At 38.9% G+C, this 26,434-nt stretch overlaps 1 protein-coding gene and 1 pseudogene across 2 annotated transcripts in view; one reads left to right on the top strand and one right to left on the bottom strand.

Annotated features, from left to right (window-relative positions):
- Window positions 1–1,810: 1,810 nt before the first annotated feature.
- Window positions 1,811–2,473, bottom strand: LOC136170294 (COP9 signalosome complex subunit 8 pseudogene; annotated as a pseudogene).
- Window positions 2,474–9,438: 6,965 nt separating this feature from the next.
- HYCC1 (hyccin PI4KA lipid kinase complex subunit 1) overlaps window positions 9,439–26,434 on the top strand; it is an 89,308-nt gene continuing 72,312 nt past the window's right edge. Inside the window, exon 1 of one of the 2 annotated variants that reach the window (XM_065938985.1) lies at window positions 9,439–9,617. The gene's annotated coding sequence lies outside the window, so the exon portion shown is untranslated. The remainder of the gene's footprint in view (window positions 9,618–26,434) is intronic. The other variant, XM_065938986.1, reaches the window with a different exon arrangement.

Below are 26,434 nucleotides of genomic sequence, written 5' to 3'. Positions count from 1 at the left end.
TGAATTGTTTTCAGTTTTTTTTACCTGGATCAGTGGTTGCATTGTTCACCTATGACAATCCACTGAGGCAATGTATTTTTGTTTTCTCTGTTTTTCTATATGTATGTTATACCTCAATTAAAGCAAAATTGCAATTGCAGAGCTGGCAGGACTATTCCACGTCAACATATCCTGTCCCTCCTTGACCCCTTTAACATTTTTTATTTTCATCAATGATCCACCTGATTCTTCTCATCTCCACATAGCATCCTACTGCCCATGGAGCTTCTTAGACACTGTCCCAGTCTCAGATATCTATGTTCCTGCCATCTGTCCTCCCCGTTGTCTTTCCTAAAGCCTTGCTTTGTCTTAGAGATAGGATAAAATAATCTCTATATATTTTTTTGGTTGTGCCCTGGGGTTTAAAGAATCTTGGTTCCCCAACCAGGGATTGGCCCAGGCCATTCACAGTGAGTGTGCACAGTCCTAGATGGTAAAGAATCTGTCTGCAATGTAGGAGACCTGGGTTCAATCCCTCGGTTGGGAAGATCCTCTGGAGGAGGGCATGGCAACCCACTCCAGGATTCTTGCAGAGTCCTAATCACTGGACTTGGTTAGGGAATTCCCAATCTCTGACAAGTTTTTTTTTCTCCATTACATATTTCATTTCTGTTTAATTAAGACATTTTTACTTTAACAGAGACAATGACCAGTGACAAACTAGAATGCATTCATAGGAAGACAGGCTAGTTGAAGAATTAAATGGAATGTTTATTGAACAAATGCAGAATAAATGAACTAGGAGGTGAGGTGGTTTTAACCTGAAGATACAATGAAGTGAAGTGTAAAGAGCTAGTCGTTCAGTCGTGTCCAACTCTTTGCAACCCCATGGACTGTAGCCCACCAGGCTTCTCTGTCCATGGAATTCTCTAGGCAAGAATACTGAAGTGGTTTGCTGTCCCCTTCTCCAGGGGATCTTTCTGACCCAAGGGTCAAACCCGGGTTTCCTGCATTGCAGAGAAATTCTTAACTGTCTGATCTACCAGGGAAGCCTGAAGATACAATAAACAACTTCAAATATTCAGAGGGCTGTTACACAAAAAAATGCAAAATTTGTTCAGTATCTCTCCCAAGGGCAGAACTTGACCCAAGGGATAAACATAAGCAATTAACAGGCTGCAGGACAGCTGTACAAAGTGTATCACTTAATAGCTTCTTTCCCAAATAATGCATTCCACCCATATACTTTCTTCTTCTGAAAGGAAATAATATAAATGAATACTTCCCATGAATGTCTTAAGCTCAATCTCATGGCAAGTCCTCTGCTGCCAGCAATGGATGTAGTCACACTCTCAGAAAAAAAATCTAAAGTTAACAAATTGTTTTACTAAGGAAATGATCTTTTTATTCCTCAGCTCTCAGTGTTTTATATTTGCGATTCTTAGCAGCTGAGAGGAAAAGAGCATATTCTCCAAAGAGGATGAATTAGGGTCCTCAGCAATTCAGATACTGCCCCTGGGGATAGTCTTCCTCAACCTGTCGGTGCAGCTATCAACCTATGGTACAGATGGGCGTGTGATGTGCGGGGCAGGAAAAGACAACTGACAACCACTGTTCTACATGAAGCAGGAAGGCAGTATTTGGTAGGAAATATAAACTGACTGCTTAATACTGATGGGCTCCATCAAAACTGTCAAGTATTAAAAAATGAGGATTGTTTCAACAACTGTTATAATCTAGTTTATATTATATAGGTATTTTATCAAATATTTAGGAACGCTAAGGTGCTTCATCCATCTGATAAAATTGAAAATAAACACTTTACGTTTCTCTATTTGTCAGTATTCAGAAGGTGGATCTTGAACTCAGAATGATAAATGATAAGGAAAGCCACATAGTTGGTGAGTCAGGCTAACTGCCGCTCATTGGGAATGGGTGGAACAGGGGTAGGCTGTGATAAGGGAATAAACCTGTTAAAGGAATATCCAGGGCCCCTGCAAGTGGCTTTTTGGGTATGACCATCCTTGTGGTGGAGTTAGCCTGCCGTGCTTCTCTAGTATACCTTTCACAGTCTCTTCCACTGGAAGTCCAACAAAGACTGCAAAATAGCAGGTGACGATAGATGTATATGCTTGAGAGACCAGGGAGAAGGCTCTTCTCCAGGTTGCATCTCTAAGCACTTCCATGATTGGCTGGATCATCTCAGACCACTTGTGAGCTTTGATGGTGAAATAGATTCTGGGGAAATCTCTCTGCCAAATTCTTTGTCCTTACTGACCAAGGTCAGAATTTGCCGGTTTTATAGCATGTAGTATCCTTTTTTAAAAAAGTATCCTGCATTCTTCATGTTATTATGGAGCAGATACAAATTTAGAAGCTGACCATACACTGGGGGTGTAACAGTTTCTCCTGGAGCCTCAAGCTCCTGGTTCTCCCACTGATCTAGCAACTTTCTGAAACTGAAGGAACTTGCTGCCATCACTGCCATTGGCATTTTCCTGGCTGGTCCTGCCGACGCACCTCCCCGCAGAGTCAGACCCCAAACTCTGCTAATTTATTTGTGACCAATGTGATATCTTCTTTTCTTGGTATAATTCAAATTTGAAAAAAATCCTTGAGAGTGACTTTAAGGATTAGCATCACGATTCAAACCACAGAGGTAGAGGTTTTGGGACGACACCCTATAAAAGACACAAGGGTGCTGGGCCTGGACACGCGTCCCACGCCTGTGCTGAGGACTTGCCTCGAGTAAACAGAGAAGTCTAGAGGAGGTGTTCCTTGTTTTTGCTGACATGATGGGTATCAAGAGAGAACAGCTTGACGGAGGACTGAGTCACTTTAATATGATGGTGGAGGAAAAAAGGGTGATGGGCTTATCCTTACTGAACACTGGTTGAATTTGCTCACTGGAACTTTTTTTTTTTGGCATAAATATCAGGGTGTGGTGATAGTGACTAAGTAAATGAGAGCAAAGTTGAAAAATAGAAGTATTATTCTTACATTGGACTCTCTTAACTCAAGAGTCACAGACCAGAGTGAACGGGTTGGCAAAACTCTTTGGCGATGCGCTGCTTCCTGCCTTTCTTTGTTACCCTTCTTGCAGCTGGGCCTCGACTTCCCAGACTCATCTACTCTTCATCCAGTACTTGTGCTTGTTAAATTGCTTCGAGGGTAGCACTGGGCAAGGGAACCAAGGAAGTGTGAGGCTCTATTGATGCTTCTCTTCTCTGGGTGAGAGATTAACACATAAGAAACAGTTTTGGAGCAAAATTGTTCAATCAATTGTTCAACAATTGATACACAATGAAGTGTTACACTGAATACAACTGAAATACGCATCTGATGAATGCAGTGAGTAGGCTGAAAAGCAGAAATCAGGTTTCCAGTTGGTGTACGGACATGTAGTTAGGTGTGAAAACCTGAAAAAGATTCATCAACCAAACGAAGACAGAGGATGAAAACTGCTGTCTTTTCAGGTTCTCCTTTAATCTGTGTTCTAAAGTTCCTCTTTACTATTGTGGGGCACCCAAAGATGGCACAACACCTTTCCACTTCCTCTGGGAGCTGTGTTTGTCACAGTTGTCTATATATATTTTCTGTGTTTTCTGGGACCTCATTTGGAAAAGAAAATCTGCATACAAGCTTGTGTGTCTCTATTAAATAAGCACTGATGGGGTCTTTTGCTTGTCAGCAATAACAAGAGCTTCTCTGCGGGATTTATGAGAGCACTTTAAAGAATTTTGAATAATTCATTGACTAAGAGTAAAAGAAAGAGTGTTTAACCGAGGTTTGCTTGGGCAGAATTAACAATAAGTGATGTCCAGTCTGCTGCCTTTTCACTGTAAAAATAATGTACCTTTTTTTTGGTTGCAAAACTAACACCTGTTTATTATAGAACATTTGGTAAATCAAAAACATATGTGAAGAAGAAAATAAAATTCAGCCATAATTTCTCCATGCTTACATGTCCCTGACATATCTCCCAGACATGAATATTTGCACAGTTGTGACCATGTCATATTGGAGTTTTGTACCCATCTTTTTCCCATGTCATAAAATATTTTTCAGAAACATGATTTATAAAACCTGCAAAACAAGACCCCCTCAACAATAATTCTTCTAGAAAACACTGGTTAATAAAATGTTTTAGAAGATACATGTGGATATTTTTTATTTCAAATCACTTGAGGGTAGTAGTTAGTAATTAGGCTTTCCACCCCTATCTATATGACTTTTTAGAAATATGAACAAGATTGGCTCTACTGCTAAAAGATAAGAGAAAAAAAGATTTTTCCCCTTAAAATATGTTACAAAGGTATTGAAATTTTAACTTATGATTTTTTTAAAGCTATAGAGAGTATTGTTTTCTTTCTAGGATGTTAGTCCTAGATAAACCTGGAACCAGCCTTGGAGGATAAAATTCTCTTTGCAAAATGCAATTGATCCAGCTTCTTTCACTTGTTCCATGATTCTGGAAGACTGCTTATTGGTTTATACAAGCATGGCAGGCCCCACAATTTACTTAGAATGTCTTAGATGATGCAGAGGGGAACCTTGTAGGACTCTGGAAACAGCTGCAGTTGGTTCTTACAGATGTTGAACACAAACACTGGGAACCGGAGTGATTCAGGGCAGCAGGGGAAAATGGGTTCTTTCACTGTTCCCTCAATAGCAGAGTTGCATTGGTCCCCATCTTTATTACGGTGACTTGTTCTACCTGGGCTCTGCTTCTACCGCTCCTTTGTTACCAATTACTTCATCCCCTACTTGGTATGTCTCTTCTCTGCCTGATGGCTTCAGTTTACTCAGAACTTGCCCCTCTCAAGGCCCCTCAGGGCTTCTTTCTACACCTTGAGAAGCCTTTTTACACCTAGCTTCTGCATCCACCACGTGATTGATTTTCTCTTCCCATTTCCAGTTCATATTCTTGGAAGAGAACGGGCTTAGGTAGTCACCGCCACCCCTGTTTGGGTGGAGTGCTCACATTATTAGGCCTGGCTTCCCTTGACCAGCATGGTTCTAAGAAGGGGGCTGTGTGGCGTAGATCACGCCTGTGGCCTCTGCCGGAGGCACTGGCTGAAGCGGCTTTCTTAGAAGGGGAATCTGGCTTGGCACAGCAAGACAGAATGAACTCAGCACATTCTTTTTGTTTTAAGTTTTTTAAAAACATGTTTTAACATGCTTGCCACTAATGTAACACATTCTTCATATTTTTTTTCAAGGTAAAATTCTTTTAACTCTTTCACTTAAAATAGTCATGGTACATAGAAACAAAGAATAGACTGGTAGTTACCAAGGACTAGAGACTGGGGGAAATGGGGAGATACTACCGGACAAAGGGTACAAATTTCTAGTTATGAGATGAGTAAATTCTGGGATATAAAGTACAGCATGCTGGCTACAGTTAACAGTACTGTATTGTATCCTTGGAAGTTGCTAAGGGGGTAGATCCTACATGTTCTCCTAACAGCAGCCAAAAAGAAAAGAAAGTTAACTATATGAAGTAGTAGAAGTATTAACTAATCTTATTGTGGTAATCATTTCACAGTCTGTGTACATCAAATTATCATGCCACGTATCTTAAACTTACACAATGCTATATGTCAACTCTATCTCAAAAATCTGGAAGAAAATTGTCATATTACCCAGATGTTTCACAGCTAACTTTAATAGAAATATATTTGAGCTAAATTTTTCTTCAAGTTTCTGAAATTTAATATCATAAAATATATAATGTTCAACTGGTTTTATAATGTTCAACTGGCATTTAATAAAGTTATTTGCAAGAAGGTAAAAACATTTTAATAGTTAGTGTAGAATTATGCCTGTGGATACTAGAGACTAGCAAAGATGGGTAGTTAGGGTTTGGAATATGCTGACTTTCATAAAGAGGTTAAAAGCATTTCCCTTTTGAAACAGAATGTTCTTGGGCATTTTCCTTGTGCTTTGCTACTAAAATATAAATGGTTATGTGTAACTGTTAATTGCAGAGTGTTACTGTTGGAAATTGTTTTTGTGTGCACAAATTGTGACAGGAGAGTGGACCGCAAACATAAACTTGAGTTTTGGTTTTACTCTGACTTGGAAGGAAGGTGACTAAAATTGCCTTCTGTATCATCTTACCACTGTAAAACAGGAAGTGAAGTCAGCCAATAAATTGCTTCCTCTCTTTTTGCAGAAAGGAAACAAATATATAAATATATACAGGCAGTCTCAGTTTCTTGCCACTCAATCCATCCTGTGTACAATCTTGATTTAGTGTTAGTGAAATGTTATGATGTCATTCCCCTGTTTACAACCCTGGGAGTATGTTAGATTCACTTGGAAAGCTTTTAAAATAAACTCTATATCCAGGCCCTGTACCCCAGTTTTCTGATTTATTTAATGTGGATATTTCTATTTTTGAAAGCCATCCCAAGCAATTCTAAGGAACAGACAGGAAGCTACTAGGCAAACTGACAGAATCTGAACATTGGAGTTGGCTTTCAAGGTACTCTATTGTCTTCCTCCAACATAGCTTGCCAGGCTCTGGCCAGTTCAAAGGCTTCCCATGTCCTCTGTACGCTGCTCATATTTCTGTTCTTCTGTCTCTTTTCCAGGAATTCCAAGAGTTTCCTTCTCACACTTTCCGAATGCAAATTTCTGCCAAATTTTCAAGACATGACTCAGTGTTTACCTCCCTCTGTGATGCTTTCCTTTCTCCAACCACCCTCACCTGGAAGGCTTGCTCCCTAATCTGAAGTCACACAGCAGTTATTGCCTAGCACTGAACAATGAATCAGTCATGTACTGCTCTGTGCCATCTCTCCTATTGTTGTGATAAATGATGAAACTTTGCTCTACCCTTCACCTCTTTGTTACCCAAGGACCTATACTATGAGCTTCTGGCATTCCTTTGTATGCTTGACAAGTTGGTTCTGTGTATAGTGCAGGAAGTCAGTAGGTATTTGCCTCCATTTCCCATTTCCGAAGGTGTGGTTTGGCACTTTGTCTCTGCTGGAGTCTTGCCCTGCTCCTACTGGGCCTTCTTGCCAACAGACTCTCTGGCTCTTTAAATCAGGCCAACATATCCAGTGGCCCACAGGGCTGATTGCCAGTAAAACTGATTGCGTGTGTATTCCTCTGCTCACCCTTGCTCTCTCTCTATTTTTTGATCCAGCTGAGGTTTTGGCTTTCTTTCCCTCTCTGATCCTTCACTCTCCTATTCCCTATCCTCTCAGGACTTGATGGCAGAATTCAAGTTCCTGGGATTTGACTGCTTGCCTTCTGTGGGAATGTTAGAGTACGACACACTCTGCAGATCTTCTTATGCCTCTTCCTTCAGCCAACACTTCCCATAATTACACTGCCAATCCTCCACTAGTAACCTGGTCTAGTGGAGGTGAGGGTGACAAGGAATCTAGTGACAAGGTTCCTGGCAAAGGAGAGACAGGCACTGTCTTTAGGATTCTCACCCTCGAAAAGAAAACTGATTGTATTGTTCACATGATTATAAGCTTCTGTCGGTTCATGATTGTCTGTAGAATAAAGCGTAAGCCTGAGCTGTTCAATATGGTAGTTATTAAAATTCAGATAAAAAATTGAGTTTTTCTTCTGTGCCCAGGTGGTGCTAGCAGTAAAGAACCTGCCTGCCAATGCAGAAGAGTAAGAGATGGGAGTTTGATCCCTGGGTCGGGAAGATCTTTTGGAGAAGGGCATGGCAATCCACTCCAGTACTCTTGCCTGGAGAATCCCTTGGATAGACGAGCCTGGTGGGCTATGGTCCATGGGGTCGTGAAGAGTTGGACACAATTTAAGTGACTTAGCAAGCATGCTGTGCCGTATTTCAAGTGTGGGATAGCCACTTGTGATTATCCTATTGGACAACACAAATATAGAACATTTTCACCATTACAGAAGTCTCTGTTGGACAATGCTTATCTACATACCTTAGTGTAGCTCCTATGGCCTTTATAATCTCTCTTTATAATGTTTTGTTCTAACTTAATTTTTGGCTGCTACTTACCTTTCAAGCCTACCAACTTTCTCAGTGTTCCCCTGCTACTCAGAGCCCTTTCACAGCTCTGCATCTTTGAACTTGCTGTTCTTGCTTCCTGAAATGTCTTTTGATTTTCTTCTCTGGCAAACTCCTATTTCCCTATTTTTTTTTTTTAAATTTATTTAGTTGCACCAGGTCTTTAGTTGCAGCATGTGGGATTTAATTCCCTTACCAAGGATTGAACCCAGGCCTCCTGCATTGGTAGCTTGGAGTCTCAGCCACTGGACCACCAGGGAAATTCCCTATTCACCTTTTTAAGATCCAACTCAAATATTACCTTGTTTGTGAAGTTCCCTGACTTTCATAAACACAATAATTTTTCCTGCATTCCCTTGGCTCTTTGAACCTGGCTCTGTTGCCCTTATCACCATATTTTGTTATTTGCTTATAAATCTGTCTATTCTCTTGGATGGCAGATCCTGATTGTTCTATAGATCTACCCTAATGAATACCTGAAGTTGTTTGCCTGATGCTCTTTCAATATTGAGTAATATGTTTTCTTACTGTGGGCTTGTTATTTATGTGTTGGCCATGTTTGAAAAGATCTTGGTGCTTTAGAAGTTCTTCTTTCTTAAAAACTAGAGTGGCTTCCTGTCTTTCAGGTTGAAAGTTCATTTTCTTTCTGATTAATTCTGATGAGACTTTGAGAGCGATGTGGTAGGAGAAGTTGACAAGGTCAAAAACAGAGTAACTATATGTAGGTAACAGTTTGGATGTGCTTAGGTTCCAGTCATTACATAAAATATTTAGTATCTAGGAGAAGAGAAGGGAGGGAAGATGAAGGAAAAAAAAAAAAAGCTGATGGAATGGATACTGTGGAATTGTGTTTGACTTTTTCCAGACTAAGGCCAAAAGCAATGATGTAAGAGGAGAAGAGTTTTTATTACCATTTTGCAAAAACGTATTTTATTACCAGTTTCCTTCTCCCACCCCCCCACCCCCCACCTCAGGATTTGATAAGATTTTGAGAAATTCTGGTGACTCAAATTACTGTGAAGTAAATCCTCCTGACCAAGAAATAAAGAAATTAAAATATCAATTAGTTTCTCTTCTGCGATTATGGTGAACGTCATTCACAAAGGCTTATTTTCTTCTGGAAGAGCTGTAAATACTAAAGGCTGAGTCCAACAGACCTCTGATCACTATCGCCTAGTTGCAGCTTCAATCTTAACAGTCAATCATCTCCCCTTGGGGACGCCGACCACGCCTTATCGCTTAGACCACGCCCACCAAGTCTCCCTCCCGCCCACCTCATGGCCCCGCCCCAGGCCTAGCAAAAGAAGATTTTCATTGGTAGAGAAGTTGCTCTGATCCCGCCCCTGCGAGCGGCGATAGGCCGAGCTGGCGTGGGGCGGTGGTGGTTGGCTGCCTGGGGACGGGTCCCTGGTCTTGCCCGTCAGAGTAGCTGGCGGCAGTGGCGGCTCTCGGGACTGGGTTGTCAGTCAGTGAGCGGAGGGGGAAGATGGCTCGCCGGGACCCGTTCTGCTAGGAAGAAGTGGCGGGGGGCAGGTGGTGCTGCTTATTCCGAGCAGTAGCCGTCGCTGTCGTTGCGAGCCAGACAAGTCGAGGTTCTGGAGGTCGAGCTTGGAGAGCCGCTCTGGTAAGTCCCGCAGAGAGAACCGCGCCGGGCCCCCAGGGCGGCCGGCGACCGATAACTTTTTTTGTCAGGGAGGAGCCGGGGCGAGGCGACGGCAGGGAGGGGAGCGGGACTTTGTCCCCGGGGCGGCGGCTTCGCTGGGGGTAACGGCTCCAGCGCGAGGCGCCGCGGATGAACGCTAGACTCTACTGGACGCCCAGGCGTCCAAGGGTCTGAGGGGAGGAACTCGGTGGTAGGCTGCGGCCGGCGGCTTCTCACCCCGAAGTTGGGCGCAGCCCGTCTGCTGCCTGGGCGGCGGCAGCTTTGTGCGCGAGGACTCGGGTCTTTCTCCTTCCCCGGCGAGGAGCCTTCCGACCTCCGGGCGTGACCTGGGTGCAGCCGCCTCGCGCGGACCAGCAGCCCTTCAGCCGGGTTGCCTGGGGTGGGACACCCCCACCGCCCTGCAGCGGTTGATGCTCCGGTCCGACCTCTCCTACCCCTCCCACCCCTCCGACTCCCCCTTGCCACTTCAGCGAGGCTGCAACTACCCGTCCAGTCTAATGGCCAAAATGGTCACTGTCGCCCCCCCTCGTCTTTGAAAGCAACATTCTTCCCCGTTCCCCCACAAGAGTCGAAGAGATTCACAAAGCAGCCACGATTCCTTCCTTGGTTATTTACACCGGTGAGCTCTTCATCAGTCCTTACCCTCTTTTTACTATGAGTTAGTCCTCCCCAGGTGGTGGTGGTTTAGTCGCTAAGTCGTGTCCGACTCTTCTGATACACTCGAGAATCGTCAGGGTTTTGTCCGAAAATTGTAGCATTGAAAGACCCGTCGAAGTTTGCACGCTCTGGCAGAACTGGGTATCCCCCGCTTCGGTGTTCACAGGTGTGCGTTGTTCCCTCGGAGTATAGACGTTTCTGAAATTTTTAAATTTTGCCCTGGTAGTTTCGTACTGCACAGAATCAGTTCTCCGATACATTATCACACGCCGGCAGCCGCTCGGCTCTTCAGGTAGGGGGAGTTTGTTCAGCGGGCAGCTGCTGCTTATCTTCAGAGACCGTCCTACCGGCTGTAGGGCCAGGTTGTCCTTTGGCAAATTATTTGTCCTTTGGATCACACAGTAGTTTTTGTATCAGGTATGCCGCCTCTTTGGTTCGTGTATCACTTTACAGTTTGAAATTTTCAACTTTTAAAACCTTATCTGCATAAAGTCATAAATACTGGTGAAAAAAAAATATTGGTGTAACCTTGAGTCAATGTAGTAGTCCTGGGAGGCTTGTTTTCCCTAAGAACATCCTCCTAACATTTCCATAGATAACTGCTCTGAGTGCCCCCCCACCCCGTCCCCCAATTTCTAAGCATTTTTCTTTAGGTTAACACATTTTAAGTCTCAGAGCACCATATTTTTGAAGTGCAGACAAGAAAGAAGAAAGAAAGAAAAAAAATCTTTAGGATATGCTTGGCTGGCCAATAGTAGCCTCAAAGCCGGCTGTTGTAATAATTCATTTCAACAAAGTGGCAAGGGAGAAAATCATTGCCTGTTTTGGAAAATAAATTCTGGATTTGGTGTATTTATCCTTTTTTGATTTACTGTAGTTATAACAACAAAGGGTTTTAAACCATCTTAGTTACCAACATTCACAGTATCTGGGTATGGACATCAGATGAAGCATTGGTTAAGTCAGTGTGTTATCCCTGCTGTGCTTCGTTTTTTTGTTGTATTCTTGTTTGATGAAATCTGCTCTCCATTGCATTTTTAGAGCAGTGGTGTTTTGACAGTCAGAGTTTAATTATATCTTGTAGTCAACTGTTTTATTCAGGATCTTGTTGCCTGATATTTATTTTATAATGAATTAGGAGATCTTTTAAAAAATGTTAGTATCAAGACCATTTTGGCACTATCAAGTTTGCATCTTGTAAATAATTGAAATTATATCAGACATAATTTGCATTACCCCAGGCCGAATAGGTATACAAAATGAATGTATACAAAAATGAATGTCACAGCTCTTGTCATCAGGGAACTTGCTATATCATATACAAGACAGGTAAGTAAAGTAACAATTATAATACTCTGTGATGAGTGTGAATAGAGATTTGCCTAGCATTGTAGGTGAGCAGAGTAGGAGATGGCTAACTCAGCATGGATGTATGTAAAGTTGGGGGCACATAGTAGAGCTTTAAAGTATGGTATAATTTTGCCAAGTGCACGAGTTGAGTGAATACCTTTCCAGGAAAATACAGTAAGTGAGAAAACAAGGAGGCAGGAGCAACACTGGCAATTTAGAGAAGTCATTGTTGGTGACAAGTCCAAAGTTAGTAACATTGGTCTTGACTTGAATGTGAGGATTAGATGGGAAAACAGTGGAAGATGAGAACAGTGAGGGTGATAGAGGGCCAACCCAGGATGTTGTATCCTTGGCTAAGGGGATTGCATTGAAAATGATGAATAAGAAACCACGTAATGGATTTGTGTTTTGGATTCTAATTCTGGTAGAGTGAGGTAGAACCTGATAGGCCTGTCACCTCAGGAAAGAAAAGAGGAAGAATCAAGAATCTTGAGGGTTCCATTGATTGGAAATGAGTTGCACGTAGATAGAGGGAAGATGATGCATTCTATTTTGGATTTTTTGAATTTGAGGAAACTATGGTACATTCAGATGAAGATATAGATAGGTGTTTGAATGTAGGATGTGGAACTCGTAAAGGAAGTCAGGAATAGAGGGAAGATGGGGGGGGGTTGAATTGAAGAAGCTGTATTGACTTGGGTATGTTGAAATGACTCAGATTGGAAAAGACTTTAGCATAATAAAAAGCAGAAATTGGAGAATAGGCAAATAAAAGGTAGATAAGTGGAAGAATAGTGTGAAAGAGAATTAGTTAGAAAGTATTAGTTAGAAAGATAGGAGGAACTTCAAGAAGGATGCCAAGGGTGGAGAAGTTTTCAAATAGAGGAGGAATGGGTCAACAATTTTGAAGGCTTTAAAGAGGTGCCAAGTAAGAAGAGGACTCCAGGGACCAGTGAATTTGTCAGGAGTTCATAGGTGACTTTAACAAGTACAGTTTTAGCTGAGTAGTGGCTCAGAAACTAGTCTCCAGAAGATTGAGAAAGAATGTTGTTTGGTCCGACTCTTTGTGACCCATGGGCTGTAGCATGCCAGGCTTCCCTGTCCTACACTATCTCTTAGAGTTTGCTCAAACTCATGTCCGTTGAGTCCATCCTGCCATCTCATCCTCTGTTGCCTCCTCCTTCTCCGGCCCTCAGTCTTTCCCAGCATCAGGGTCTTTTCCAATGAGGCGGCTCTTTGCATCAGGAATGGATGATGAAAAGTAGACATGCTTGCATGAAGCATTTTAAGAAAACTAAGGAAGGAAGAGAGAATGACAGCCTTAGGGCAGTGGTTCTCAATCTTATCTACACATTTTCAAATCATCTGAGGGAGTTTTTGCGTCCTGATTTCAAGGGGGAACCCCTATACCAATTTTGAGGAGTGGAACAGGACCCAGACTTCAGTATTTATTTCAGTAGCTTTATGGAAGTATAATTGGCCTGTAATAAACTACACATATTTAAAGTGTGCTGTTGAATGTTTAACATGTTTATATTCATTAAACCCATCACCACAACCAAAATAATGAATATATCCATCACCTCCAAAAGTCTCCTAGTGCCCCTTTGTAATCTCTCTCTCAATCCCTGAAACCACTGGTCTACTTTTTATTACTATAGATGAGTTACAGAGATATTTCACAGTTCCTTAGGAAATTCCATAGGCATAGTTGAAACTGCTGCAGAGGGATATGAGCTGAAGGGATATTATGCTTGGATTTTTTTTTTAATATGCATAAGGAAAGTGAGAAGTAAGAGGAAAAATGAGATATCTATTGGAACTAAGTTCCTGAGGAAATAGTAGATGGAATTCAGAGCTTTGACCAGTAAAGAAAGGAAGACAATATCTTTAGCAAAGAGTATGATATTAAAGATAGTGTATTTTTTTGCTATCAGCATCAAGGTTGTCATCATGTAGTATCAAGATTGGTTCTCAGAAGTACTCAGAAATAATTAGCATCTTAGTGTTATGAAAATGAATGCCCTGGAGAAAAACCCCTTACATGTAGGCCCTGGCACTACCATGTAATGCTTTGTCATTTTTTGGAGGGGAGCAGGTGGATTTAACAGTTTGACTATTGCTAACTGTTGAGAGCCAAGTACTGCTAGAATCTTTTTGACCCCCTTGGAGTTAGGCTGCATGTCCGTACTGGGGAAAGAGAACATTTAACATTTACAAATCTCCTGTTTAAAGCATCTTTGTTCAGAAGAAATCCTGCTTACTTGCCCTTTGGATATATGTCTTTTAAACACATTGGAGGAAAAAAAATCATTCTTCTCTCTACCAAGGAAGACATAGAAGAGTTGTGATTGGAAGTTGTCAAAGGCTCACACTTTGTATCCTGAGAAAGGTAGTATCTATATTCCACACTGTCCCTTCCACCTTTTTTTAAAATTTCAGGCTGAAGTTTTAGATGTAGGTGAAAGCTGAGGCCTGCTGGTTCTGAGGTCCAGGGTTCGTTCATCACTTGATTCTTATTACCTTTGGTAGGAGCTGAAAGCAAATAGTTAATATCTAAATGTTATTTGACATTGCACTTGACCATAAATAAAGATGGGAGTGAAAACTTTTGTCTGATTGTTTTCTAGAGTTCTGAAAATCTCTTTCATTGTATTGTTCAGTTACTAAGTTGTGTTTGACTCTTTGTGACTCCATGAACTGCAGCATGCTAGGCTTCCCTGTCCTTCACTATCTCCTGGAGTTTGTTGAAATTCGTGTCCATCGAGTTGGTGATGCTGTCTAACCATCTCACCCTCTGCCGCCCCCTTCTACTTTTGCCTACAAAATCTTTCATTATGATTAAAGTGTAAAAATATATTCAGATATAGAGAGGGTAGACCTCCCTAGTTTTGGTGCAGCCTATGTAAAACTCAGCAGTGGCCACAGGACTGGAAAAGGTCCGTTTTCATTCCAATCCCTAAGAAAGGCAATCCCAAAGAATGCTCAAACTACCACACAATTGCACTCATCTCACACGCTAGTAAAGTAATGCTCAAAATTCTCCAAGCCAGGCTTCAGCAATACGTGAACCAAGAACTTCCAGATGTTCAAGCTGGTTTTAGAAAAGGCAGAGGAACCAGAGGTCAAATTGCCAATATCTGCTGGATCATCAAAAAAGCAAGAGAGTTCCAGGAAAACATCTATTTCTGCTTTATTGACTATGCCAGAGCCTTCGACTGTGTGGATCACAATAAACTGTGGAAAATTCTTCAAGAGATGGGAATACCAGACCACCTGACCTGCTTCTTGAGAAACCTATATGCAGGTCAGGAAGCAACAGTTAGAACTGGACATGGAACAACAGACTGGTTCCAAATAGGAAAAGGAGTACGTCAAGGCTGTATATTGTCACCCTGTTTGTTTAACTTATATGCAGAGTACATCATGAGAAATGCTGGGCTGGAAGAAGCACAAGCTGGAATCAAGATTGCCGGGAGAAATATCAATAACCTCAGATATGCAGATGACCACCACCTTTATGGCAGAAAGTGAAGAGGAACTAAAAAGCCTCTTGGTGAAAGTGAAAAAGTTGGCTTAAAGCTCATCATTCAGAAAACTAAGATCATGGCATCTGGTCCCATCACTTGATGGGAAATAGATGGGGAAACAGTGTAAACAGTGTCAGACTTTATTTTTTTGGGCTCCAAAATCACTGCACATGGTGACTGCAGTCATGAAATTAAAAGACACTTACTCCTTGGAAGGAAAGTTATAACCAACCTAGATAGCATATTAAAAAGCAGAGACATTACTTTGCCAACAAAGGTCCATCTGGTCAAGACCACCATTTCCAATGGTCATGTATGGATGTGAGAGTTGGACTGTGAAGAAAGCTGAGCGCCGAAGAATTGATGCATTTGAATTGTGGTGTTGGAGAAGTCTCTTGAGAGTCCCTTGAACTGCAAAGAGATCTAACCAGTCCATCCTAAAGGAGATCAGTCCTGGGTGTTCATTGGAAGGACTGATGTTGAAGCTGAAACTCCACTACTTTGGCCACCTCATGCGAAGAGTTGACTCATTGGAAAAGACCCTGATGCTGGGAGGGGTTGGGGGCAGGAGGAGAAGGGGACAACAGAGGATGAGATGGCTGGATGGCATCACTGACTCGATGGGCATGAGTTTGAGTAGACTCCGGGAGTTAGTGATGGACAGGGAGGCCTGGCGTGCTGCGATTCATGGGGTCGCAAAGAGTCGGACATGACTGAGCTACTGAACTGAACTGAACTGAAAAGAGTAGAACTATCAGTGTTAACATGATTTTGGATACTGTTGTTACTAAGTCAAAGCAATATTGTAAACATTCTGTATTTTCTTAGTTACTAATCCAATATATAATAATTGTAGGAAGTTTGGAAAATTCAGGAAAGCATAAATGATAAGTAACATCTATAATGCCTTTATCCATTGATGGGCTTCCCAAATGGCACAGTGGTAAAGAATCCACGTGCAATGCAAGAAATGCAAGAGACGGTGATTCGATCCCTGGGTTGGAAAGATCCCCTGGAGTAGAAAATGACAACCCACTCCTGTATTCTTGCTTGGAAAATTCTATGGACGGAGGAGCCTGGCGGGCTACAGTCTGTGGAGCTGTAAAAAGTCAGATATGAATGAGTGACTGAGTGTGTGTGCACCTGTTGATAATCATTTTTAATACTGGTGAATATCCCATAGGTCCTTTTTAATGGGATTTACTCTTTTTTTTTTTTCAACAACTGCCTCCCCCCGCCCCCCCCACATATTGTACCTACTCTTTTGTTTGTTGTTGTTGACACTGTTTTTGTTTCTAGGTTATTTTTACACAATTGAATGAATGCTTACCTGAGTCAATAAAGCATTACTCTTTTATAGCATACTATCATTTTAAATGTGTGGCTAGTAGTCCAGCATTTGGATTTTCCATTGCTTATTTAACCAACATTTCAATTGTTAAAAATTTAAGCTCTTTCCAATAATTTGATGGATTGATCATTGCTTATATCTTTTATTAAGATAAATTCTAAAGTTAAGGGATACACATAATTATTTTTGAAAGATATTAATAGATTGGTTTCCAGAAAGTTGTGATAGTCATTTTTATTAATTGTGCTTGAGAATGCTAGCAATCTCTCCATGTTAAAAAACTGCTATTTTGATATGAAAAAATCTATAAATTTCTTTGTTTCATTTGTTATTAGTGACTTTATTTTTTTTTATTAGTGACTTTAAATATTTGTATTTGTGTGAATTATCTATTAATGTCCTTTGCTTATTATGCTATTGGATTTTAAAATACCGAGCTATAAAACCTCTTTGTATATAAAACTATTAGGTGTTGGTCAAATTGCAATGCAGATATTTTCTCCACTTTGTCATTTGCATCCTAATTTTGTTTTTGGCTTGAATTTTTAATTTTTAAACAGATTTTTAACATTTAATGTAGCTAAATCTATCAAATTTTTCTTTTATGGTATCTACCTGCTTAGACTTTCTTGTGTTTGCATATTCTATAAGTAATTACTTCTTTTTCCTTATATTACTTTGAGAGTTTTAAAAAAACATTTACATCTTTAATCTATTTGAAATGTATTTTAAGGTAGAGCGGCAAGTCAATTATTTTATACTATTTACTGAATAATTGTCTTTCCCCAGAGATTTTCTGTTCAGCTTCATTTGATTATATTTTTTGCTCCAATAATTCCAAACAGTTCTATTTACTGTAACTTTTTAATGTATCTTACTATATGGTTGTGTGAATTCCTATTATCTTTTTCAAAACATTTCGTAATTTCTCATTTTTTTCAGATTACCTTTAATCCAATTTATTAAGAAATAATTTAATTGAAAATATAAACTAATTTTTTAGAGATAGCTACGATATGATCTGTTTTAGAGATAGCTATGAAATACTTTACAGTATTTTCATCATTTCTTCAAGTCATCTTTTATGACTCAGTGTTTTGTAGTTTTCTTCATGTGGTTCTGCCTATTTTTGAAGTTGACTTTTGGTATTTTAAAACCTCTTGTTGCTATTGTGAGTGAAATACTTTTTCATTGTATTTTAAAGAGGGTTACATCTTCCTGATGGAACATAGAAAAGTTGGTGATTTGTTGTACTATTTTCTAATTAGTCATCTTATGAAATTCTGTTTTTTAAATTTATTTTTTATGGGATTCTTAATTGTAATAGTTTCTATCGGATTTTATAATAAGGCAGTTACAGAATTTGTGAATGATGATAATTTTGTTTTCTTGCCAATATTTAACCTTTTCTTTTTTTAAAAAGAATTACACTGATTAGAGTGTCTAGAAGATTGTTAAATTATAGTAATGAATAGTGAGCATCTTTGGCTCATTTCTTATTTGAATGAATGCCTTTAGGGTTTTCATAGTTGTGTATTCTTTTTGACAGTTTTTTTTTTTTTTTTATGTTAAGGAAGTAGTCTTCTATTCCCCCTTTTTAGAATTAAGTTTAAATTGGATCACATAAATTTCATAATATATTATATGATTATATGGCTTTTCTTCTTTGCCTGTTGTTTGATGAATCATATTAAAAGTTTTCCTAATAGATTTCACCAGTTTTGTCTCTGGCATGAAGACAACTTGGTAATAGCATACATCTTTAAAGCTAGATTTGATTGCTCTGTAAGATCTCTAGTGTTCCATTTGTATTATCTTTCTCAGGTTTTGGTTTCTGAATATGCTAGCTTTATGAAATAGAGAGAATGGGGACTGATAAGTTCTGGCACTGTCTTCCTTGAAGGTCTGAAGTAATACAACTTCCTTGCTAACACTAGCGAGGGAGGCGTTCTCTGTCCCCCTTCTGATGTCTGTGTCAGAAGCTTGCTCTGTCCCTTTTCGTACTTTAATCTCACACACACACACACACACACACACACACACACACACACACACACACACACACACACACACACACACTACTTTAATCACACACACACACACACACGTTTAGCTATATGAAAATGTCCAGGATGTTGATATTTTCGTACTTTAATCACACACACACACACACACACACACACACACACACACACGTTTAGCTATATGAAAATGTCCAGGATGTTGATATTTTAATATCTGCTACTTTCTAAGTGAGTGAGTGAAGTCGCTCAGTTGTGTCCGACTCTTTGCTACCCCATGGACTGTAGCCTACCAGGCTGCTCCGTCCATGGGATTTTACAGGCAACAATACTGGAGTGGGTTGCCATTTCCTTCGCCAGGAGTTCTTCCTGACCCAGGGATTGAACCCAGGTCTCCTGCATTGTAGGCAGATGCTTTACCATCTGAGCCACCAGGGAAGTCCACTTTCTAAGTACTTTGCATAATTGATTTCATTTATCTGTGTACAACTTGGCAAGGTAAGTATTAGTTATCCTTATTTTTCAGATAAAGAAACTGAGATGAAAGAGATTAAGATACTTGTTCAAAAGCAACAAACAGTGGTAGAGTTTAAACTCAATTCCTCTCTGATGCCATAACTCATGATTTTTAATAAATATCCTAATTGCTTTCCTAATTAAGATGCTTTCTTTATTCTTTGTTACTGAGAAGTAGACTTAATTATTTTATTTGAATGTTTTATGAACTGTTTTCCTCTTTGCCCAATTAGTTTCAGTTTTTGGTAACCCTATCATAATTATGACTCGTCTGTTCTGTGTTGATATCATATTTTCTGCTGTTTCAACAAACAGTTCAGTATGGTTATGATAGAAGATACTGGAATGGGAATGGGATGATATTTATTTAATGTACTTTATATAATTCACATTTTAATGTGTTGGATATTCAAGATCAGTTGGCGTTCCTAAATACTGTTTGTACCTAGTAAAGAATGTTAAACACAGCACATCAAGGAGCTTTAGTACTTTTCCATTCTGGTTTAAATATTTGTCACTATTGAAGCTTGCATCACGGTAGCCTTTTAGTAGTAAATGTTAAATGATACTTGTTTGGTGTGTGCTTTCTGGAACAAAGAGTCTTTTGAGTAGCAGATGAACCGTTAGTTGCCTTCTCATGTAAACACGTAAACATGCATTCAGTTATTTGCACTGGACCTAAGGAAAACAGTATATATGAGTTTTCTTAAGCTGTACAATCAAAATTATTTGAGGTTTCAGCTATTGGAAGATATACATTACTCTTCTATGAAGGAACTTAGAGGCTTGAAAATTTAAGAGAATCATGTAAGCCTTAAAAATGCTTAATTTGGGCAAGCCGTTGTAAGTGCTGTTTCTATCTTTTTGAGCTCCTCTGTTTTTTTTTTCCCTGTTAGATGTAAGTCATGTTTAATTAATTCGTTATTGGTTGTAATCAACATTTAGACTATAGTCACCACCTTTCACTGATAAGAAGCATGAAAATCTGCTAGTCTGACCTTGTGTTTATATACTCTTGATCTGAATGTCAAAGTTCCTGTTGCTTTGTTAATCTGTAGATATTATTGTGGTGGACGGAGTAACCACATAGTCCTCAAAGCAGTACACACTTTAGTAGTTTAGAAGAGGGAGAGACTATTTTGGGAAATTATGAAACTTTGAGTGGGTTTGGATAAAGGAATGGGGTGGAAGGTGGAAGTATTTTAGAAATAGGTGAGAGGAGACCATCCATTAAGTATGAAAGGTAGAAACATGCAAATCAAATAGAGTATTAGAGAAGTACAGAAAATCAGAAGAATGGGTTACATGGATGATAGTAGGATATTGAAGTCAGTGAAGTCTTAGTAGGGTTTCAGAAAGGAAGATCCTTGTGGCAAGGCTAAAGAGAAAGAATGTGTACTGAGACAGAACTAATAGAATTGTTGTTTTTGAAGTCATGGAGGGTGTATGATGAGAACCAAATAGATATTGTAAAGGGGGTTAAGGAATAAATTGGTGTTGGAATAATTGGAGGCAGTGGCAGTAGATAAGGCTACTAAATCAGAAAGTTAATCAGTGAAGAGCAAATAAAGATTGAAGTATTATAACTGGAGGGTATTAGAAGCTAATGAAACTTTTCTCCCAATTCCATCCTAATCCCTTAACCCGCTCTTCACAGATCCTAAAATGCATTTTGTTCAGTTGAATGAAATGCAGATTGTCCAACTGAAAATATTTTGTTAATGATAGAGCTATGGTTATGGATCATCTGTGATATGCCAGTGCTTTATTTATATTTAATCCTTAGAACGTTCCTGTAATACAGATGTTATTACTTACTTTTCACAGGGGAGGAAAGTTTAAGTAACTTGCTGGAAAGTGGGTATAGGTTTTTTTGGGCTCTTTGTGTGTGTTTGTGTGTTTGTGTGTGTGAAATTTGAACAAAATCTGTACTTTAGTTAATAATACTGTATCACATGTTAATTTCCTGTTTGTTTTTTTTAAACAACATAGTGTTTCTTCATATTCTCAGAATTGGATTAGAAGTTTCAAGCTTCATTCAGTTTATTTTAAAATCACTAAGGTAATAAATTTTCTAGACTTTTAGCAGTAATACTAGATGCCAAAATACATGAACTATATCAAAGTTTTTAGTGGGTATATGTTAGAAATCTAACATTCTATCCGTACTAAGTTAAACAAGTGGAATCAAAATGTCATAAATTTTTTAGGTATGCAAAAATTCACAAATTTTCTAAAATATACCTGTTATATTGTACATACTATTTATATGTATATGTATACAAAGATTTTCTACTATGCTTGATAAAAGCTTGAGAAAGAATAGCAACAAGAAAAAGATGAAGAAATTGGAAAACATAAACTAAATGAAATGGGAGTACTAAATATGGAATACAAAAAATGAAACAAACTAGATAAAAGTAAAAGGTCATCATATAATCCAGTGATTTTTAAACTTGATTGCTCATTAGAAATACATTTGGAGCTTTGGAAAAAAAGAGCAATAACTGGGCATTTGTGTTTTTCAAAAAATTACAGGATAATTCTGATATGCATCTGGATTTTAAAAAGTGATTACAGGTTTTCCTATTAAATGGTAGTTTTAGTGATATAGAATTCTATTATTTTCTGCTGACCAATCATGATACAATGGTATTAAGAGAATGATAGTTACATAATCATAGTAGTAAAAGATGTTTATCAGTTTTCATAACCCATAGCCAGACAATAAATAAAACATAACTACAATTGCAAACTATAGTGAAAACATGATTAACCAGACAATAAATAAAACAATTACAATTGCAAACTATAATCAAAATATGATTAACCTAACAATATAAAATAATTACATACAATTTGGGGGGTCAAGCAGAGTGATGTGGTAAGTGGAAGTGCATACATGCACATGTTTTCATCCACCCAGCCAGTCTATGTCTTTTGGTTGGTGCATTTACATTTACAATAATTATTGATATGTATGGGCCTATTACCATTTTCTTAATTGTTTTGAGTTTATTTGGTGTAGGTCCCTTCCTTCTCTTGGGTTTCCTGCCTAGAAAAGTTCTTTTAGCATTTCTAAAGCTGGTTTGGTGGTGCTGAATTCTCTCAACTTTTGCTTGTCTGTAAAACTTTTGATTTCTCCATCTAATCTGAACAAGAGTCTTACTGGGCAGAGTATTCTTGGTTGTAGTTTTTTCCCTTTCCTCACTTTAAATATATCATGCCATTTCCTTTTGACTTGTAGAGTTTCTGCTGAGAAATCAGCTAATCTTATGGGAGTTCCCTTGTAAGTTGTCATTTTTCCTTTGTTTCTTTTAATATTTTATCTTTGTCTTTAATTTTCATCATTTTGATTACTCTGTGTCTCTTGGTGTTTTCGTCCTTGAGTTTATCCTGTCTGGGACTCTGCACTTCGTGGACTTGGTTGACTTTCCTTTCCCCTGTAAGGGAAATTTCCAGCTATTATCTCTTCAGATATTTTCTTGGGTCCTTTCTATCTCTCTTCTCCTTCTGGGACCCCCTATAATGCGAATGTTGTTATGTTTAATGCTGTCCCAGAAGTCTCTTAGGCCATCTTCATTTTTTTTTTTTTTTTTTCCTTTCTTTTTTCTATATTCTGTTCTGTAGCAGTGATTTCCACTATTCTGTTCTCCAGGGCATTTATGCATTCTTCTGCCTCAGTTATTCTGCTGTTGATTTCTTCCAGAGTACTGTTCATCCTTGTTCTTTAGTTCTTCTAGGTCTTCTGGGTAAACATTTCTAGCATCTTCTTTCTGTTTCCAAGATCCTGGATTATCTTCACTATCATAATTCTGAATTCTTTTTCTGCAATATTGCTAATCTCTACTTCATTTAGTTGTTTCTCTGGTGTTTTTCTTGTCCCTTCATCTGGGACATAACTTTCTGCTTTTTCATTCTGATAAATCTGCAATGTGGTTTTCGTTCTAGCTGCTGCAGGGTTGTGGTTCTTCTTGCTTCTGTCTGCCCTCTGGTGGATGACACTAAGAGGCTTGTGTAAGCTTCCTGATGGGAGGGACTGGCCATGGGAAAAACTGGATCTTGCCCTTGTGGGCAGGGCTGTGCTCAGTAAAACTTTAATCCAATTATCTGCTGATAGATTTGTCCCTGTTAGTTGTTTGACCTGAGGCTGCCCAGCTCTGGGGTCTCCCACCTCTATGGTAGGGTAATGGTGACCTCCAAGAGGACTTATGCCAAGGGGCAGCTTCCAGGACTGCGTCTGCTAGTGCTCCTGTCTCCATGGTGACCCACAGCTGACCCACATGACCCACACCTCCACAGGGGACCCTCCAACCCGCAGGTAGGTCTGGTTCAGTTTCCTGTGGGGTCGCTGCTCCTTTCCCCTGGGTCTTGGTACATTCTGGATTTTGTTTGTGGTGTCCCTGTTTTCCCCAGTCCTGTGGAAGTCCGGAAATCAAATCCCACTGGCCTTGAAAGTCAGGTTCCCTAGGGATTCCCAGTTTTTTGGAATCTTTTCATTATGCCATGTTGCTTCTGTTACTGAGCTGTGTTAAAACACTTGGAGAAGGGGGTGGTTGTCAAAGGAATGTAAGGTATGATTCCTTTCCTCATAGGAAGAAGTGGAAGATAAATATCAGTTATGTTTGCTGTAATTTGTGTTAACTATTAATATACTTTCTATTTTAAATGTTTCATAAAAGGATTCCTTTCAATACACTCTTCTATCATATGTATGTTATTTAAATTTTAACAGTTTTATTTGGAGATGATATTTATCTGTGATAATAGTATGTTGAGGTTAAAGGAAGGACAGTCCAAGAAAGATGATGTCAAGAAAATTAAGGGGAAAATTTGTTCTTTCCACTGTGAGAGCTACACATATGTTATACAGTTTTCAGTAGCACTTTATTTTTTTTATTTTTTCCAGTAGCACTTTAGAAAAGACCAGCTTCTTCGTGGAAATTGTATTGAATTGGTCGTTGGATGGTAATCAGGGCAGATATTTTTCATGACACCAGGTTATAAAACTCCAGAATATATTGTAATATAATGTGATTTATTAAATTTGGGTTTATCAATTAAAAATTGGTTATTGGTAAAAAAAAATTGGTTATTGGTGACAGAATCCAAAGATATTTAATTTTCTGTTATAAACCCTTTCTTCAGAAACACTGCATAATTGAATAGAAATATTTAAACTACTATAGGGATTAAACATTCTTACAGGACTTTCAAATACTTTGAGAGAACCAAGATAGAAATTTTTTGCTGTACTAATTTTAGTTTCACATTCAGCTGCAAAGCAACATCAGTTATACTACCATAAGGCTTAACATTATTAGAAACTTTATTGAAAAAATAAGTTTATAATTCAGCCTCTGCTAAAGCAAATTGACTGTTACCCCAGTGAATCAACATGATCTTACTAAACTGCTTATTTTATCTTTGGTTACTGTAATTTTTTAAACCAAGGAAAAGCAACTGTATTAATAAGATCCACTGGGTTTCTGATTGAGGCAAATAGGATTTTGTAGTGTAGTCAAGATCTGTTGCTTTTATTATTATGGCTCTGTTAGTACACATTACCACCATCAACTGTGTTTATTTGCATTTTATCATTATAAACCCGCCCCCCCCACCCAGCCCCCGTTTGTCCTCATCAGTTTCTAATTGAACGTCTGAACTTCGGTTGGCAGACATCACTAATGGTTGAACATCTCATTCCAATTTTTGAAAGGGCAGTGACTCACCCTAAGACATCAACCTAACCCATGAGTCACTTCAAATTTGTTTAACATTTCTCTCTTCTTTTTCCCTAACACTAGAAAAGGAAAACTGCTGGTTAAGAATGCAAAAAACGTTGAAGGAATTAAAGTAGAGCTGTGCTTTGGAAAGTGTATTTCTTTATGCTATTATTTTGGAGAAAGAGAAAGAGGGGCAAGCCAAGCGATAGCAAAATGATTGCAAGATAATATTTCCACTAGACTTCCTTCAGCATTCCTTCTCCTTTTTCCTCATAGTGTTTGCTTTTATTATTTTGTTTGCTTATACCCTGATTTGCCTTGATTTGTTTCAAAAGGGATGAAAGGACACTCATTTCTGCCATTTAGGTTTACTCTAATGGTTTCCTCTAATGGACTATGAATCCCTCAAGTCAGGGGTTATGTCCTATTCATTTTTGTAAATCTAGCATCTAGGACTTAGAAGACATTTAATAGTTGATGAATAAATAGATGATATTTCAGCAACTCTAGTACAAGAGATTAATTGCTGCAACCCTAGTTTATTGCATGTAGCTTTGATGGTGTTAACAGGCTGAACCCCCACTCCAGCCCCTCTTTCATATGTTGAAGTCCTAATCCCCAGTACCTCCTAATGTAATCGTATTTGTTGGTAAGGTCTTTATTTAGGTAATTAAGTGAAAATGAGGTAATTAGGATAGCTCCTAATCCAGTGTGACTGGTGTCCTTATAAGATGAAGAAATTTAGGTATGACTTTACAGATAGAAGATAATGGGAAAGCACAGGGAGAAGATAACTTCAAACCAAGGAAAAAGGTCTGGAATAGATCCTTTCCTTAATGACTCTCAGACGGAATCAACCCTGTTGACACCTTGATTATTAGACTTTTAACCTCCAGAACTGTGAGAAAATAATTTCTATTGTTTAAGTCACTCAATGTATGGTACTTTGTTACAGCAACCATAAGGAACTAATACAGCTAGTTTGAATGCCTGGTTGTAGCAACATCTCAGATACTCTTAACTTGTCCATCTCCAAGAAGCAATTTGCTAAACTCAGTGCCAAAACCTTAGAACTTTAATCTTCCCGTAGGCAAGGCAAGGGAGAGAGAAATTTGTATAGTTTAATGGAGAAGGTAATAACTGTCTCAAATAAATAAATAAATAGATAACTGTCTCCTTCCATCTCCTTACAGATACAGTCAATGGCAAGCAGCTAGCTCATTCTCTAGTTCAACTGAATTTTGTTTGATTTGGCATGGAGGAAGTATTTATGAGTTATTTATGTTTTAAGTGTTCAGAAGCTTCTGCCAATAAACCTGGTTGCTTTTTCAAAGTATGGAGATGGAAGAGAAAGACTGAATAAAATAGTTTTTATGATGACATTAATTTGAACTAATTGCTTGTACATAATCTCAGCCACCTTACTTTGCCTGTGTTATAATAATAGCAGGGCAGAGCACTGTGTCTTTTATAGTGTTTTGAGACACTTAGTTCAAAGAGAAAATTTTGGACCTGTACAAAAAAAGAACACTTGCTTTTTTATCATTTAGAAGTAGTTTACCAGAGTACTGAGAATAGGGTAAACTAAATTATCAAATTGAATAAAAGTCTTAGTCCTAGATTAAAA

This window comes from Muntiacus reevesi, chromosome 6, assembly GCF_963930625.1.
Source record: "Muntiacus reevesi chromosome 6, mMunRee1.1, whole genome shotgun sequence".
Lineage (NCBI taxonomy): Eukaryota > Metazoa > Chordata > Mammalia > Artiodactyla > Cervidae > Muntiacus > Muntiacus reevesi.
Note: the sequence above shows the minus strand (reverse complement) of the source record. Positions and strands in the feature narration are given on the sequence as shown.